Source organism: Podarcis vaucheri, assembly GCF_965113315.1.
Source record: "Podarcis vaucheri genome assembly, chromosome: 3".
In the NCBI taxonomy this organism is placed as follows: Eukaryota; Metazoa; Chordata; class Lepidosauria; order Squamata; family Lacertidae; genus Podarcis; species Podarcis vaucheri.
The window spans coordinates 113107368-113123837 of record NC_138761.1 but is presented as its reverse complement, the minus strand read 5'-3'; the positions used below and the strand labels follow the sequence as shown (position 1 = coordinate 113123837).

Genomic DNA, 16470 nt, shown 5'->3' with positions numbered 1-16470 from the left:
CTCCCCAACTTGGAAATCAAAATGTTACAATGACTGGAAGTTTTGAAAGTTTCAGTAATGGAGAAGAATGGAAGAAATTTAAGGAATATTTAGTAAAATATAATAATATAAGTGGAAATACTTGCAAGTACTAAATTTGGTTTAGGATAAAATTATGTTGAATTGTATAAAATGATGGATTGAGAATATTATGAAAAGAAAGGAAGTTAGTAATTTGAACAAGATAATTTCACTAGAAAGTGGATATTGGAAAATTGCTGAAATGAGATTTAATGAAAAATCAGTTAGGAAGGATTTGAGGAAGTCACCCAATAATGGAATGCAATTTGGATTATTAACTGTAAGAAGTTTTGAATGTTATGTTTGTTTTTCTTTTTTATATGTTTGTTTGTTATTTTGTGTTGTGTTAAATTTGGAAAATTAATTTAATTATTTTTTAAAAAATAATTTTTCAGTAATGAAGTTAGTGCAGTGTGGGCTACAGGTTACAAGCAGATGAAGCATGGAAGAGGAGTATTATGCATGACTAGGCTTAGCTAAGATGTTGATCTAGCAATTGGCACTCCTGATTTTCTCACACCAGTGCTTTCACCTCTGGTCCATTGGAGATAGAGGCAGAGCTGGCATAACTGGCTCACCATTGGGCTTGTCCCCAGATGCCTCCCCTGAAGAGGAAAGCTCTTCACTGAAAGATGACACCTCCACAGATGATGATGTATCACTTGGGGAGCCAAATATCACAGAGGGGAGTCTAGGGAGAGGGATTGATTGTTCAAGCACTCTGGGGAGTTGTAGCTCTGTGAGGGTAATGGGGATCCCTGAGAAACTCCCAACACCCTTAACAAACTACCGTTCCCAAGATACCTTGCTGGCTGTTTAAAGTGGTATGATGTTTCTTCAAATGTATAATGCAGATGGGAGCTTACAGAGCCAGTTTAGAGTGGTATGACAGGCGGGAAGGCGGTGGCGGGGGGGGGGGAGAGATGATAATCAGTGTGTGTCTTTTGAAGGAGTGACTGACAATCTTTCAGTCCAGCTCTTTTGCGACTGCTGTTCAGCAGCTGAGAAACCAAGTGAGCAGAGTCTTACTGAAAGAGAAAAGTGCAGTGCAGTGTAGTCAAAGGAAAACATGAGCCCATTACCTCTCAAATGACATATGGTGCTTTTGCTTGATCCATTCAAGCAGAAGGTAAGTTTCCTCAGGAAGCAAATAAACAAGGAAATAGACTGTGTTCACACAAATTGCTACTGCTCTGTAATCCAATTTTCAGCCTGTGCTCATGAAGCGGACCATTAGGCCACTAATGCTGAGGAAATGATTGACAGTTGTTCATTGTAGGGTTCCCAGCTGATTGAGAACAAGTCATAGCAGATACCCTCAAAGAAGAGGTATTACATCCTGTGTTTGTGTGAGAAAAGCATGAATGCCTCTTCTAAGATGGTGTCTGCTACTTGTGATTTTTGTAAGTACGTGCATTTAAAAACTAGTTTTTTTAATGTGCCGTTTGATTAATTGGAGGCACCTTTTAACCTGTTAAAATGTTTTAAATCAGTTAATCTAACATTAGTCATCTAAACATCACAGCCTGAGTTATTCTAGGCTTCTCAGTTTGTCCTGTGTACTAGTAGTGCTTCAATGTTTGCCGTGGCTCCGCTGTGATGCAAACACTCAACTTGCTTAATATTTTAATGCTTTGCTTAGAAACAAGAGAATGCTTAACTTGATTATTCCTCATGGCTCCTGGCCCGATCTATCATTAAAGCTGTACTTACAGCACGGGGGAAAGGTAATTTCCGGTCAATGCTTGGGCTAATTCTGTTGTAATTGTGGTCTGAAGATCTTGTCTTAGCCTGTGAAAGATTGGGATCTCGTTTGCAGTTCAGCTGCTGCAGGATGAAATAACCACGGAAAGGGCCAGCACAGATGTAAATATTTGCTGAACTGTGGACACGGCTGAATGCCAGAGACCCTCTGCTCTATACTGGATGAATGTTCTTCCCTGCACCTGAGAATCAGTCTTGTCTGGGATAGATCATTTTGGCCTGCAGATAAGTGGGAATATGATTGTCATGAATTAATCTGAAGTCAAGCTGCCCTATGTTTAGTTTTAAAGAGGTTTTCAGGTGACACTTCTGCTTCTAAGTTAAAACAAATAAGAGATGTTGGGAGATGAACACTGCAATGCTTTGCTCGGCTATAATTGGAGGTTTAAAGACATTGGCAGCTGTTGAAGGGAAGTTATCAACAGGAGTCCTTTTTCCCCCTTTGGCATGGCAATGTTTACAGTGTCTTATTTCCAGTTAAGAGTTTGTTGAAAGCTGCTGTTTCACAACAACACACAAATGCGGTAAATGCTGGAGACACACACTACTTTGAACAATTGCCTATTGTAGTCAAATTTCCTGTTTGTAGTGAGAATTGGAGATGTTGGCTGATGGCTCCATTCTGCTAACTGGCCTCAGGCACATCGGAGTGGCTGGTTGTTAAGATTGCCATTCCAGGGCCAAGGGTTATGTTACAGTAATCATGAAAGTGCCTTTTAGATGCTTCTTGGGAGTCTGTGAAGGAGCCAGGGTCTGAGTTAGATGTAGTGGCACATATAATATCCTTTCCTGCATCAATTGACTGAGTCTGAGCAGGAAAAAAGAAGTTAAGTTAAATTATATGGAGAATTGTTTTTAAACTGTTTCCCCCCTTCTTTTCTGGTTTTATGGTTAACTGTTTTGTTTTATAATTGTATGTTTTATTGCTGTAATATAAATAAATTCATAGAATGGCAGTGCATATGATAAGACTTGGCCAGCTGCAGCATGGAAGCCATAACTCCCAGGAGCAGTCCAAGTGGTCTACATCTGGAATGACATTTGAGTTTGACATCAAAAACCATGAAACTTTGTGTTTCTTTATTGTGAAAATTGTTAATGTAAATGATTGAAGCAGAAGCCCTGTTTGGTAAGGTAAAAGGTAAAGGTAAAGGACCCCTGAACAGTTAAGTCCCGTCGAATTTGGCTCTGAGGTGCGGCGCTCATCTCCGCTTTCAGGCCCAGGGAGCTGGCGTTTGTTGACAGACAGTTTTCCGGGTCATGTGGCCAGCATGACTAAACCACTTCTGGCGCAACGGGATACCTTGGCGAGTGCCAGAGCACACAGAAATGCCATCTCGCCACAGCAGTACCTATTTATCTACTCACACTGGTATGCTTTTGAACTGCTAAGTTGGCAGGAGCTGGGACAGAGCAGTGGGAGCTCACCCCATCACACGGATTTGAACTGCTGACCTTAGATCGGCAAGTCCAAGAGGCTCGGTGGTTTAGACCACAGCACCACCTGTGTTCCTGTTTGGGTGTTCTGTACCATGTAGGCCCTTGTAGTAATGAACTTGTTGCACAAAATCCTCCTGTTATTTGGGACCCTTTATGGGATCATCATACAGTCTCATTTCTGTTGTTTTGTAAGTCAGAAACTTGGCCATTAGCTTTGGCAGAAATCTTTTTGCGTAAGGCCAGTTATCATAACTCCGAATTGATAAGATTTAACGTGCCAAAACTCTAATATTGAGAAAAGGTGCTTGTTTTTTCCCTCCTAAACCTTGGCGACATATGGGAATAGTTGATCTTCCATTCCTTGTTTTGCAAATTTACTACGAGCTACTTTCTAACCAGATCGAGAGGATTACTCAGAAATTGTCTTCTGATCATCTGTTCATTCCCGCTTGGATTGCCACAGGGTGCATGATTGTCCTGTTTGATATCTCATTTTCATTCCAGACTATGCTAGTTTAGTTACCTCTCAAAGCTCTTCTCAAATGGCACAAGCACCTCACACACTTCATCTTGAACATCCATTCCTTAAAGGAGCAACTATGTTTGGGTTTGTTGGAGGAAGCAAGATTTTCTGGATTTCGTTCTGCACTGTTTAGTTGAACATTTGACCAGGAGCAGACTATTTCCTGTTGAGATGACCCTTTGTATAGCTTAGATGTGCAAAATGTCTCTTGCATACAGCTGACACACTTGTTCTTACTATGCTGCTTCAGGTTTAAAATATTTCATCACTCTTCCATTATTTCTGGACAAGTGTACAAATGTAAATAAGCTTCTTCTCTCATTTCAAGTTTTAGTCTTCCTCTTTGTAATGTGTTTTGTTCCCCTTTGAAGAGCCAGTCGTTGTTTTGTGGGTAAAAAAAAATGCTTTCCAAGTTGTCATGTTTGTTAAGATGCTGTGTCATTGAGCAATATTGCAAGGGTATTGATGGATGGAGCCAAATACCTTAGAACAAATGTTTTTGATATATAAATCAGATGACTGCATAAACATTCACAATACAAGCAAATATAATTTATGGGTTTTAATACAAAGTAGTATCTATTTTACAATAATGCGCTTGGTCAATGCAAGCACTCTCACAAGCATTCTGGTAAAGTATGAGATGAAGGCCAATATTTGAACTTTGTGCTTTGGCTCAAATCTTGCATAGAAGAATGTTCATAGAGAAATACACATGAAAAATCTGAGGTGGGAAAATCCATGTTATTTTATGGGAAAGGCATGCAAAAGGGAGACTAGATTCTAGCTTGCACTTAATGTTATAAGCATGAGTTTTACTCTGTGGCAGAATCATTGTCAGCCATACCTATTTTGTTTGTTTCTACTGGAGGGTTGGGCTGCTTTTGCCATGCAACAGAAGATGATGAATTTCATTTATGAATAGCTTCCTATGAAGCATAATTAAGCCATCTCCATTAAGCCATTTTTAATCAGTGAAATGTTTGACCCAGTCAGATGATGACTTTCTGTACAGTGTGCTGCAATTTGTGGTGCTCGATGTCACAATCTCACCTTTTTGCTTCAAATGAATTACAGTGGTACCTCGGGTTACATATGCTTCAGGTTATATATGCTTCAGGTTGCAGACTCTGCTAACCCAGAAATAGTGCTTCAGGTTAAGAACTTTGCTTCAGGATGAGAACAGAAATTGTGCTTCGGCGGCGCGGCAACAGCAGGAGGCCCCATTAGCTAAAGTGGTGCTTCAGGTTAAGAACAGTTTCAGGTTAAGAACGGACCTCCGGAACGAATTAAGTACTTAACCCGAGGTACCACTGTAATCCAATCCCTGGTCTGCTTTATTACTTGTAAGCAACAATATAAAATGGAATCATCATTTAAACAATTTATATACAGTTTAATGCTCTTACAGTTTAGGACATAATCAACAAGCAGTTTGAAAGAAACAAAAGGCACAATACAGTCTTTTATAAGCCGCAAAGCTCTGTACAAACACACTCTGTATAAATTGGAAGGGGTGTGTATACACACATATTCATTTACTGTATTATGTGGGCTCCCATTGCAAAAATCTAGAAGAACTAATTCTCTAGAGCACAGCCTCCTTAACCAACTACATTCTTTTTGGGCCACCCCAGTGGGGCTCAGGAGCCCAGTTATGTCACCCCTTGCCTGCAGAGCTGGCAGCCTCTCACCCTTTTTCAAACACCCTCCCTTGTGGAAAGTTCCCTCAGCCTCCTATCCTCTCCTTGGGAGTCCTCTGGGCAAGCTGCTGCTGTCACCGTGATCTCTGGGCTGACCCCCCACCGCCTCAGAGAGAGGTGCCTCACAGAGGCACCATTTGCCTATGGAGCTTATAGCCAGGGCTGCTGCCATAAACAGCTGTGCAAACCTTTGGGAGGCAGAGACGCGAGAGGGCATCAGAGGGGGGAGGGAAAGGAAGGAAGGAAGGAAGGAAGGAAGGAAGGAAGGAAGGAAGGAAGGAAGGAAGGAAGGTAAGGAAGGAAGGGACGGTGTTGCCCGTGGCACCCCTGACCATCATTCAAGGCACCCCAGGGTGCCATGGCACACTGGTTGAAAACCACTGCTCTAATGAATTAGATAACACTTCTTTCTTAGCAGTAGAATATTCTACTAAAAGAATCATTACTCATGCAGTTTTAGCAAGAACAGCTTATCATTACCATCACAGTTAAACTGTAAGTTCTTCCTAAAAGAAGCTACTATAAATGAGGGGGAAATAGTCAGAGATTGCAAAGAAAGGAATATATGACAACAAGAATGAAGAAAGTAAAAAAGAGACTATCTGGATAGAACTGGATAGAACTGTTTAATTAAAGCAGTAATAGAAGTGATGTTTGGATTCTCGTCCGGAGCTTGATGTATGGGTACCCCCAACAAAATTGAAAAATTTGGCTGTATAATTTGGAATTAATGTGATTTGAAATAATGTGATATGATTGGCCTGTTAATAAAGAGTATGTTAAAAAAAATAATGAGGGGGAAATAGTACCACTACCATGCCTGCTGACAGGAATGTGTCTCATCACAAGAATGTAAGTAAAAGTAAACAATTTGCACTTGTGGAAAAGCCAAAATTATCCTCTGCAGAGGAACTACATTCTCATGTTCAAATTGTAAGATTTTTCTGTAATGTTTTCTTCTTCACTTACGGTAATGAAGACTTCTCTGCATGGAGACAGCGGCAATAAATACATTTTAAAAAATCAAATTATCCTGCTCCTGAAGGCCACGTTGTCTAGAATGAACTAAAACAGGCAGGCCTTAAGCAGATTATTAAGATAGCATAAAGGAAAAAGAAATCAGTCTTTAAAAGTTCATCCAGCAACTCTGGATAGCAGGATCCAATTAATAGCACCATCCCATGCATGTTTAGTCAGAAATAAACCTCACTGTGTTCACTGTGTGTTTAGGGTTGCAACCTGACAGTGAAAATATTTCCATCTCTAATAACTCCAGAATATGCTGGTCTATGACCATAATAAAGATTTGGATTTGGAATAACTCCAGGCCAACAGAACCCTTGATTAGTAGACAGGTAATAATGCAACCATCATAAATTCTACTGTGGGTAGTCATATTAGCAGAGCTAGGGATAACTTGGTGGGGAGCTGTATCAATCCAGGACAAATTCCACAGGGTTACATAGAGTTTAGATTACTTTGGTGCCAGGTCCTCTTAAAAACAGAACCCCATCTCACAACTGCAGTCTCTTGAAAGGTGAGCTAGTGCAGTTTAGTGGCTGAGCTAGAAGTCCACTCATTGGTGCAGCTTGGGATTTCATGGCCTCCATGATGAAAAGGAGCTTGTTTTAAAACTGTATCATGGATCATAGAATTCTGCTCCAAAACATTGTTGATTTGAATGTTATGTACTGGATAGGCGGAAGGTAAGCTGTAATTGGAAAAGCCTGTACTCAGACCCTTCTAATGGACTTCCTCACTGGGGTTTGGGCTATGTGCTGTCCTTGATCGCTGCAGGGTTAAAGACCCCATTAAATTGATCTGGGAGATGTATGGACCCTGATGGCTTCTGACTCTTTCTAGGGGATTTGTTTCATGGATGTGACTGGCATTCATGTTGTGGCTCTGGTCACTCTCTGGAATGTTGAGATGGCCTAAGCACCAGTCTCCCACCAACCTAGCACCTCGAAAGCATGTCAAAGTGCAAGTAGATAAATAGGTACCCCTCCAACGGGAAGGTAAACGGTGTTTCCGTGGGCTGCTCTGGTTCGCCAGAAGCGGCTTAGTCATGCTGGCCACATGACCCAGAAGCTGTATACTGGCTCCCTCAGCCAATAAAGCGAGATGAGCGCTGCAACCCCAGAGTCGGCCACGAATGGACCTAATGGTCAGGGGTCCCTTTACCTTTAAGCACCAGTCTAAAGCAGGGCTTCCCTAACTTGGCTATCCAGCTGGACTACGATTCCCATCATCCCTGACCACTGGTCATGCTAGCTAAGGATGATGGGAGTTGTAGTCCAAAACAGCTGGAAACCAAGTTTGGGAAACCCTGGTCTTAAAGGCACCAAGACACCCATGTCCTAACAGTAGAATCCACACCATTCCTTGGTTTACTAAGGAGTTGAGGAGCATGAAACAGCTGTGTTGACAGCTGGAGCACAAGTGCTAAAAGACTCATGATGAAGATTTGGAATTATCTGAGGATCATTCCTTACTTTATTCCTGGAACCCATACACCCAATCAGCACCGTAATGTCAGTGAGCTTATCCCTGAGTATTATCAGCTGCTCTGCTGGCGGTCGTTACATGCTTCTGGGATGAAGGCAAGCAACAAAGCACAGAGTTTATTTATTTAAAAGCACTTTCACAAAGAACCTAGGGTGGGGCACACTAAAACGACACTGCAGTACACACACACACACACACACACACACCCACCATTTAAAAATATGCAAGCTGGGAGAGTAAATTACAGACCCACAGAAAATTAATGCCCCCAAAACCTGGATTTCAGTTCTAAAATTTTGTTATCAACTGAAACTTTGGAAGCTTTAAATATGTTGGCATAGTCTTCAGTATTTACAGATCACAGATAATGTTTTGGCTGTGGAATCAAGCCGTAAGATCAGTTTAGAAGATCTACTCTGGAAGGGCGTTGTTAATGTTTAACTTGCAACATGGGGCCACATTGACTTTTCAAGTACAGTGTAGTACATCTACCAATATTGATGATACCTGGGTGTGTCTTAATGTGCTGGGGCAGGCAATTATTATTATTTTTAAAAAATTGTCCCACATTCATTATTTGAGTGTATAATATGAATAGTTCCTCCACTCACACACATGCACACACTCAGCAATGATACCACCTTTGTCTATTTTACTGTTACAGTAATTTGGCCTAGTTTTGCTTTCCAAACGCTTTATGTACAGATAGCGCCATGTGAGCAATTAAGCACTACTGTTGTCAGTCAAACTAGAAACACTGTGTGCTTGGCAGATGTTTCAGTATTTATGTGATTTTCTTCAGTACATAATTATAATATATATTTAGGCACCAATTTCATAGATGAAAATCAAAGGCGGTTTTCAAAGTCATTTGTGTTGGAGTGGTTTCTGTCTTTGCTGCTTTCTCATACACATCGAGCTTACTGCTTTTCATCCTTGTAAACTTATGTAGACCTTCCCAATAGTTTTGCTTGTTATGCAAGGAAAAGCATGATTGACAGCTGAACCAGCGCTGACTCCAAACTAAAGTTGTATGTGTCTGATTTAACCAAAACTTCAGTTTGGAAACCTTTATACATTCCAAACATATAACACTTTTCTCCTGTATGGTCTCTGTATTCTGATGTTCTATGTATTAATTAAATCACTGTGCCAAAATAATAATAATAATCTCGATATTATTACATCAATATAATTTTGTGCACTGTTATTTCATTGATGTGCAAAATGCTTAAATCAAAATGAAATTATGGCAAATTGCTAAAGCACTGGCACTGTTCTGGAGATCAGTCTGTTTAGACCCCCAAATCTGGATTTTCCAAAATCTGGAAAGTTGGGTGGAGATAATTCTGTGGGCATCCCGAGAGAGGAGCTGTTTCTCCTGTTTGTTTTCAGTTGGACGATGCAGCACAGCCTTAAGCTTTGGGAGGAACAAAAAGTTAGTTCTTGCTTGATGCAGTTTAATGGCATGCAAGCAGAGAATTGCGTCAGTAAAACTGCTTACACTAAACATTGCATAATTCAAGCCTTTAAGTATTTAACAATCTGCATGATAAATGGTGCAGCACAGCTCAAAAGCAGCTGAGATGGAAAACCCCTGCTCTGTGCCAAAATGGACAAGATTTGTTGACTGGATTCTTAGTAGAAACATGTCAAAAGTCATGGAAGCCCATGTATGTGTGAGGCCTGGACAGTTTCTCGATTGCTATGAATTCAGGCCTGAGCTTCTTCTCCAATGTGCATTTTGATTATAATTACAGTGGTGCCTCGGGTTACATATGCTTCATGTTACATACGCTTCAGGTTACACACTCCACTAACCCAGAAATAGTGCTTCAGGTTAAGAACTTTGCTTCAGGATAAGAACAGAAATTGGGCTCCGGCGGCGCGGCAGCAGCAGGAGGCTCCATTGGCTAAAGTGGTGCTTCAGGTTAATAACAGTTTCAGGTTAAGTACGGACCTCCGGAAAGAATTAAGTACTTAACCTGAGGTACCACTGTATTACAAGGGTCTCCGAGTTTGCTAGGTCCCAGGGTTTTGGAATTTTGTCTCCAGGCAGGAGGGTTAGAATCAAAGGGGTAGGCTATTTTCCCATTGGCTCAAAAGGGTTTGCTATTTGGATCAATCTTATCCGATCAGTCAGTGTCCACTCCTCAGCCTCTTGCCTTCGACTCCATCCCTGTTCTGAACAGGTTCCAAACCATGACCTGCCAAGAACTTCCTTGTTCTCAGCCACAGGTGTCCTCGCAACATGCGATTGAGGGAGTCTGTCTTGATATGTAACTCAGACCCAGGGCAAGCCAGCAAATTAACCATTTGATTTTGTTTTCTGTTACATTTTTGAAGCTGTTTTTCTATTTTCTGTACAAGGCAGGGATATTGGATCATCTTTTATTTCTTTTTTGCAGCCTTTGGGGTGACCACATTGTGCATACGAAAGTGTTGTCTTGCTGTGGATAGATTTTTTAAAAATCAGACTTAGCATCTCATTTCTGTTCACTCTGATAGTTGCCCATACAATTCAGAGGCACTCCTGGCTTCCTTGTATGTTCATTTAGCTGAAGTGTAGGGAATACAAATTGTGTATCTCACCTCTGGCTGTTTTAGGAACCACAGATAACACGCTAATGGGTAATTGGGAATCTTTCTGTTGTTCATTCTAGTGTCCCGCAGCGCACTTGGAGAATCACGGCAGCCGATCATTCAGGATATAAACAGCTAGGTGTAAGATGAGATAGATAGATAGAAATTACCATATTGCATTAGGGATAATTGCAAACTCTAGAGATATGTTGGATGGATGAGCAACCTGCCATATGGCTGTTTTCATGTTTACCCAGTAGAACGTAATGCAGAAAAATGGTTTCCTTCCCTGTACTAATTAATGAACTGCTCTCGCTTTCCAAAGTACTGTTACAGTATTGTCAAGTGGTCCTGAACGTCACAGCTATTGCATGTACTCAGTGATTGGGATCAGTTGGCCTTTGCACTGTCATGAAGTTGCCTTAATGCAATGTCTCTGCACAGCTCAGATTATTAAAAATGCTCTCTAGTACAGTGGTACCTCAGGTTACAGACGCTTCAGGTTACAGAATCCGCTAACCCAGAAATAGTACCTTGGGTTAAGAACTTTGCTTCAGGATGAGAAGAGAAATCTCGCAGTGGCGGTACAGTGGCAGCAGGAGGTCCCTTTAGCTAAAGTGGTACCTCAGGTTAATAACAGTTTCAGGTTAAGAACGGACCTCCAGAACGAATTAAGTTCTTAACCCGAGGTACCACTGTACTAATTGGGCTATCCTAGAATGGCATCATTTTATTTTGTGTGTTTTTGAATCCGGGATTAAAAGCTTTCATTAAAGCCATTATTATTATTATTTAACTTTATTTGACAACATAAAATTACACAACACCCCACATCGCACCATAATATACTACAGAACACAACAATACACAACTATACATTATATACATCACCAATCATTACTTTTATCTATAACTAATTTACAGAACAGAAAGAAGAAAAGAAAGAGAATTAAGAGAAAATAATGTTGACTTCCAATTAAACCCATTGTACTATCACTTATTTTGATTGTTTTACACACAGCACCACACTATTACAGTGGTACCTCGCAAGACGAATGCCTCGCAAGACTGAAAACTTGCAAAACGAAAGGGTTTTTGGTTTTTTGAGTTGCTTCGCAAGACGATTTTCCCTATGGGCTTGCTTTGCAAGACGGAAACGTCTTGCAAGTTTGTTTCCTTTTTCTTAAAACCGTTAATACAGTTGCGACTTGACTTTGAGGAGCAACTCATAGCACGAGGTGTGGTAGCCTTTTTTTTTGAGGTTTTTGAAGACTTTGGTATTTTTGAAGCTTTTCCAAAAATTTTCCGACACCGTGCTTCGCAAGACGAAAAAAACCGTAGGACGAAAAAATTCGCGGAACGAATTAATTTCGTCTTGCGAAGCACCACTGTATTTTGTTTTCCTAATTCTTATCCAAAGTACATTATTATTTATTGCATTCGTCTTACAAGAATCAGTCAAGGTCTGCCAGGAGATTTTTGTTGTTACAGTAATTTTTCAAGTAGTCTTTAAATACTTTCCATTCTTTATGTACCTTCTGTGGTCAGATATCCTCTGATTTTCCCTCTCATCATGGCCAGCTGTAAATATTCTATCATTTGGACCTGCTATTCGATTACTGTAGGAATCTTTTCACTTTTCCAGTTCCTTGCTACCAAAATCCTGGCTTCGGTTGTTGTGTACATGAATAGTGGTCTGACATTATTTTTTATTTCTGATGACATCCCTAGAAGGAAAGCCTCCGATGTTTTTTGAGAAGAGAACCTGAGTAGTTTTTAAAATTCATTATAAATAGAATCCCATAATTCTCTAATTGCCGTGCATTCCCATCACATATGCATATAAGAGCCTGTACCTTTTTTGCACCTCCAGCAAACTTCTGATATTTTTAAATACATTTTAGCCAATTTAGCTGGGGTGAGGTGCCATCTATACATTAAAGCCATTCTCAGGATATCAGCGCTGCTCTCGACATCAGTTTTGGGGGTGTCCTCTCTTCTATGGGTTGCTTTGGACTTTGGGGCTGTTTCCACTTTCATTCTTGCCAATAATCACCTCCATTTCCCGTGTTTATTCGATGGAATCTGTTAAGTTGTGGGTGAACATATCAGACGACACAGCGATTCTTCAGACAGCTCTTGTTTCTTCACAGGCCAGAACAGAACTGAACTGAAGGGTTCAGCCAACCTGCTTATATAGAGCTCAACTACAAAGCAACAGTAACAACTTTCTGTAACTATCCAATCACTGAACGTCACTTTCAATTCCTTATTTGCATATGCGGACCTGAGTGAAAACTATCTACAGTATCCCCCTGCTGGCCCAGGGTAAGAACTTCAGTACATAACATAATGGCTCTGCGTCACGTTAGAAGGAAGCTTCCCAACTCAGTTGAAATCTAGGCAGAACATTTATACTGCAGCATTTACACTAATGTACTATTTTGGCTGGGATGCAAATATTTCCTGTGTGAGAGGAGGGACACTTCCACCTGTGCTAGAGAAAGAGAGAGTGTGTCTTCAGTCCTCCTCTCTGTGCTGGATCACATGCTATTCTGAGGATACAGGAACCCTACAGAAGCAGCTTGCAGGGTGTGAGAGATGGCAGTAGAAAGGCAGTGGGAATGTCCCATTGTCTGGCTCAGAGTTCTTTGGATCCAAGCGAGTATTAAATGCCTAATATTGTGATAGGCGCTGCACAAATTAAATCCAAAATAAAGTCTCTGCCAGTGTTTGTTTGTTGTTTTGTTTTGTTCCAATCTAACAAAAACCAGACACAAAAGGGATAGGGAATGGGAAGGGATAATTAAAATAAGTAAAAGTAATTATAAAAGGCCTAAGCAAAGAAAATCTTTCTGACTGATTGCCAAAAGTAAATAAGTTTCCAGAAGATGCCTTTGATTGTGGTAGCAGTTTTCCCCCTGTAACCCAATGTGGTGATCAAAGGTGTTTTGTTTTGTTTTTAATATAGAGATGCTGATTTGAAATTAACAAGAAAAGTGGCATGGATGATACAGGAAATAATTCATGCTGGAAAGCTTTTGTCTCAGCAGCTGGCTTTCTTACGGAATCTTACAGTGCTTGTTACCATTTTCTGAATCCTAAATACATTCTTAAATTAATTTGAGTCATTTCCCATGGCAAATATCTTTACCTCATTGCTTTATCCAAGGTGTCAGTGTTCATTGGTTTTTAGCGTCATTTTCATAATAATATTTGGATCCTGAGCTTAGAAATTTTGTATTGCCTATCCTTTTGGGATATTTTGAAATTTATGGGTGATTAATATTTTTACATCAACCAACATTGGGCTTTCAGTACTTTTAAGAGCATAACTTTTCACTGCATAAATTAACTTTGGCTGAGTTGCAATTTCTCCTTTATAGCCTGAATTTCCAATAACCAAGTAAATGAACAATGAACTTCTACCTTCAGGCAGACTGCTGATTATCCATACTAGAAATTCTGGCATGTGCTTGGGAGCTGTGGATAAGAAAAACTTAATCTTGGACTTAACTTTTGCACCTTCGGATTGAACAAGTTCAGTTACCTTGTAGAAGAACTGAATTTCAGCTGAATTTTTGATAGCTTAATAACTAAAGCAATTGTAAAAGGCTTACAAGGAATCATATGTATTATAACTGCCTTAATAGTTGTTGAAATAAAACATGCTAATCCTCTAGTGGCCCTTCCTCCGTAGTGGAGGGAATGGCTGCCAGAAACTGGCCCCTATAGCCATTAAGCACTCTGAATATCACAGTGCTTTCTTCTGAGCATGCTTGGGCCAATCTTCTGTAGATTTGGCAATGATGCGTAGGTTTCCTGATCCCACCCCCTGCCAACACAGGAGTTGATGGGCTTGCAAGCAGGAAGAACAACTATCCAGTTTGGCGGAAAACTTGCACTGGAGTAAGGGTTCAGGATATGAGAGCTGCTGTGGTCAGAGTGATAGACCAGGACTAGGGACATTCAGGTTCAAATTCCCACTCATCTATGAAGCTCATTGTTCCTCACTTCAAAAACGTTATTGTAGAGTTGGAAAAGGTTCAGAAAATGGCAGTCTTAATGATCAAGGGGATGGAGCAACTTCTGTATGTGGAAAGGTTGCAACATTGGGGGGCTTTGTACTTTAAAGAAAAGGTAAGAGGCAGCAGGGTACAGGTTTTTAAAATTATCCCAGAGATGGAAGGAAAAGACAATCCCAACCTGAGAAGAATGGCAAACCAAGTTGATGGACTATGCTGAAATGGCAAAATTAACTGGGAAGCTCAAGAACCAAGAAGACAATAAATGTAAAAATGAATGAGAAACGTTTATAATGTATATACAAAATGATTGTAAACAGGTCAAAACATTAGCAGGATTCTAAACACACTTGTATTGTAACAGAATGTATAGATAACCTAGGAAGATACAAAAATGGATGAGATCATCTCTCCATCAGGACTTTTATAATGCACTACCACAGGATACAAAGTACAAGAATCATTTGAGGAATCAAATGCTCTATTTTGTCTGTTGGATCATCAATGAACTCATCTAGTGTAGAAGTGGTTTTGATCAAGTGTGTTCAATCTGTGGAAATCCATTGTGATAATTCAATGAGGTCACACCCTGATAGCCAATTTTCATAACTTCAAAGTCCAATATCCCCAAATTAAAACTAGTATGCACTTTACTTTCGGAAAAAAACTTATAATAACCAATATTATGTTAATTTTTATGATGAACAACTTTGTTGTATTAATTTTTTTCTATTACAGCTATGGATTGTAGGAAAGTTGTACCCAGTAGCCATTTTTTCCCCACAATGTCCAAAAACCATAAAAATTTTGTTACAAGGAATAAAAAAATCCAAAAATTTCATTCTTTATCAAGAAAGAACATGTCTTTGCAATAATTTTGAACATCAAAAACTTTTAGTTCCATTATGCCCACACGCTGAAAATAGAGGTTTTCTAAACTTAGTTTTTCCACCCAAAAAAGTACATTTATAAACTATATCTTCCTGAATCCCCAAATGGTTTTTGACATTCTAGGGCAGGCATGTCCAAAGTTCGTTTTGAGGGCCTAATCTGGCCCACCAGTCAGTTAAATCCGGCCCCTGGCATGCAATTCAAAAGCAAGGAGGAAATCTAAACCTTTTCCTGTTTTGTTTCCACCACCCTCTAGAGTTTTCAGTTATGCCAAACAAGAATCTAGAGAAATTAAAGTCATACTTGCAGTCAGTAGGGAAACTTTAAAACACCAAAATACTCATGGATATTGTTAGGAGACAGTTTGCTAAAATCCTTACCAAACTTTTTTACTGGCCACAGCTAATAAAGAGAGGCCTTGATAGTTGCCACATTCCACTCTATTCTGATGTCATGAATATCATGACACTGGCAGATTCTTATTGGCTTCAGTCTTCATCTGCCTTCACAGCCATTGTAACATACCACTTGTTATCTTCCGCCTATTCTGCAGTTGAGGACTTCTTGGATTCACTCACTGGATCATCTCCTTGTCATGGTGAGTGGGCTTGCAAGTTGCTATGATCCTTCTGAGTGAAACCACCGGGAGCCTTGTACTCCCAGCAGGGTCACCCAAGGCAGTAAGGTCAAGAGGGAGGAAATAAACAAAGAATAATCCAATAATGATCCAAGACATCAATAGTTTCAAGTTGACCACAAGATTGGCAAGTGGGGTGGAGGGAGAGCTGTTTTGTGCATTCAAAATCCCCTCTCCCCAAATGCTTTCCTACCTACAATTGAAAATATGCAGGCTATCTTAAGGTTACCAGACGTCCCCGTTTCCCGGGAACAGTCCCCGGATTTACAAATCAGTCCCCATACAAAATCCATTGAAGCTGAAAAGTGTCCTCGGATGCATTGAAAAAAATCTGGT

The 16470-nt window shown here is 40.2% G+C and overlaps 1 protein-coding gene and 1 long non-coding RNA gene across 7 annotated transcripts in view; one reads left to right on the top strand and one right to left on the bottom strand.

Annotated features, from left to right (window-relative positions):
- Positions 1-16470, top strand: part of PLCB1 (phospholipase C beta 1) — a 497312-nt gene that overhangs the window by 161903 nt on the left and 318939 nt on the right. The window lies entirely within an intron of this gene.
- Positions 1-16470, bottom strand: part of LOC309528289 — a 28865-nt gene that overhangs the window by 7265 nt on the left and 5130 nt on the right. For all 4 annotated transcript variants that reach the window (XR_014217607.1, XR_014217608.1, XR_014217609.1 and 1 more), the window contains one exon: positions 10591-10716. This is a non-coding gene — a long non-coding RNA (uncharacterized lncRNA). The remainder of the gene's footprint in view (positions 1-10590; positions 10717-16470) is intronic.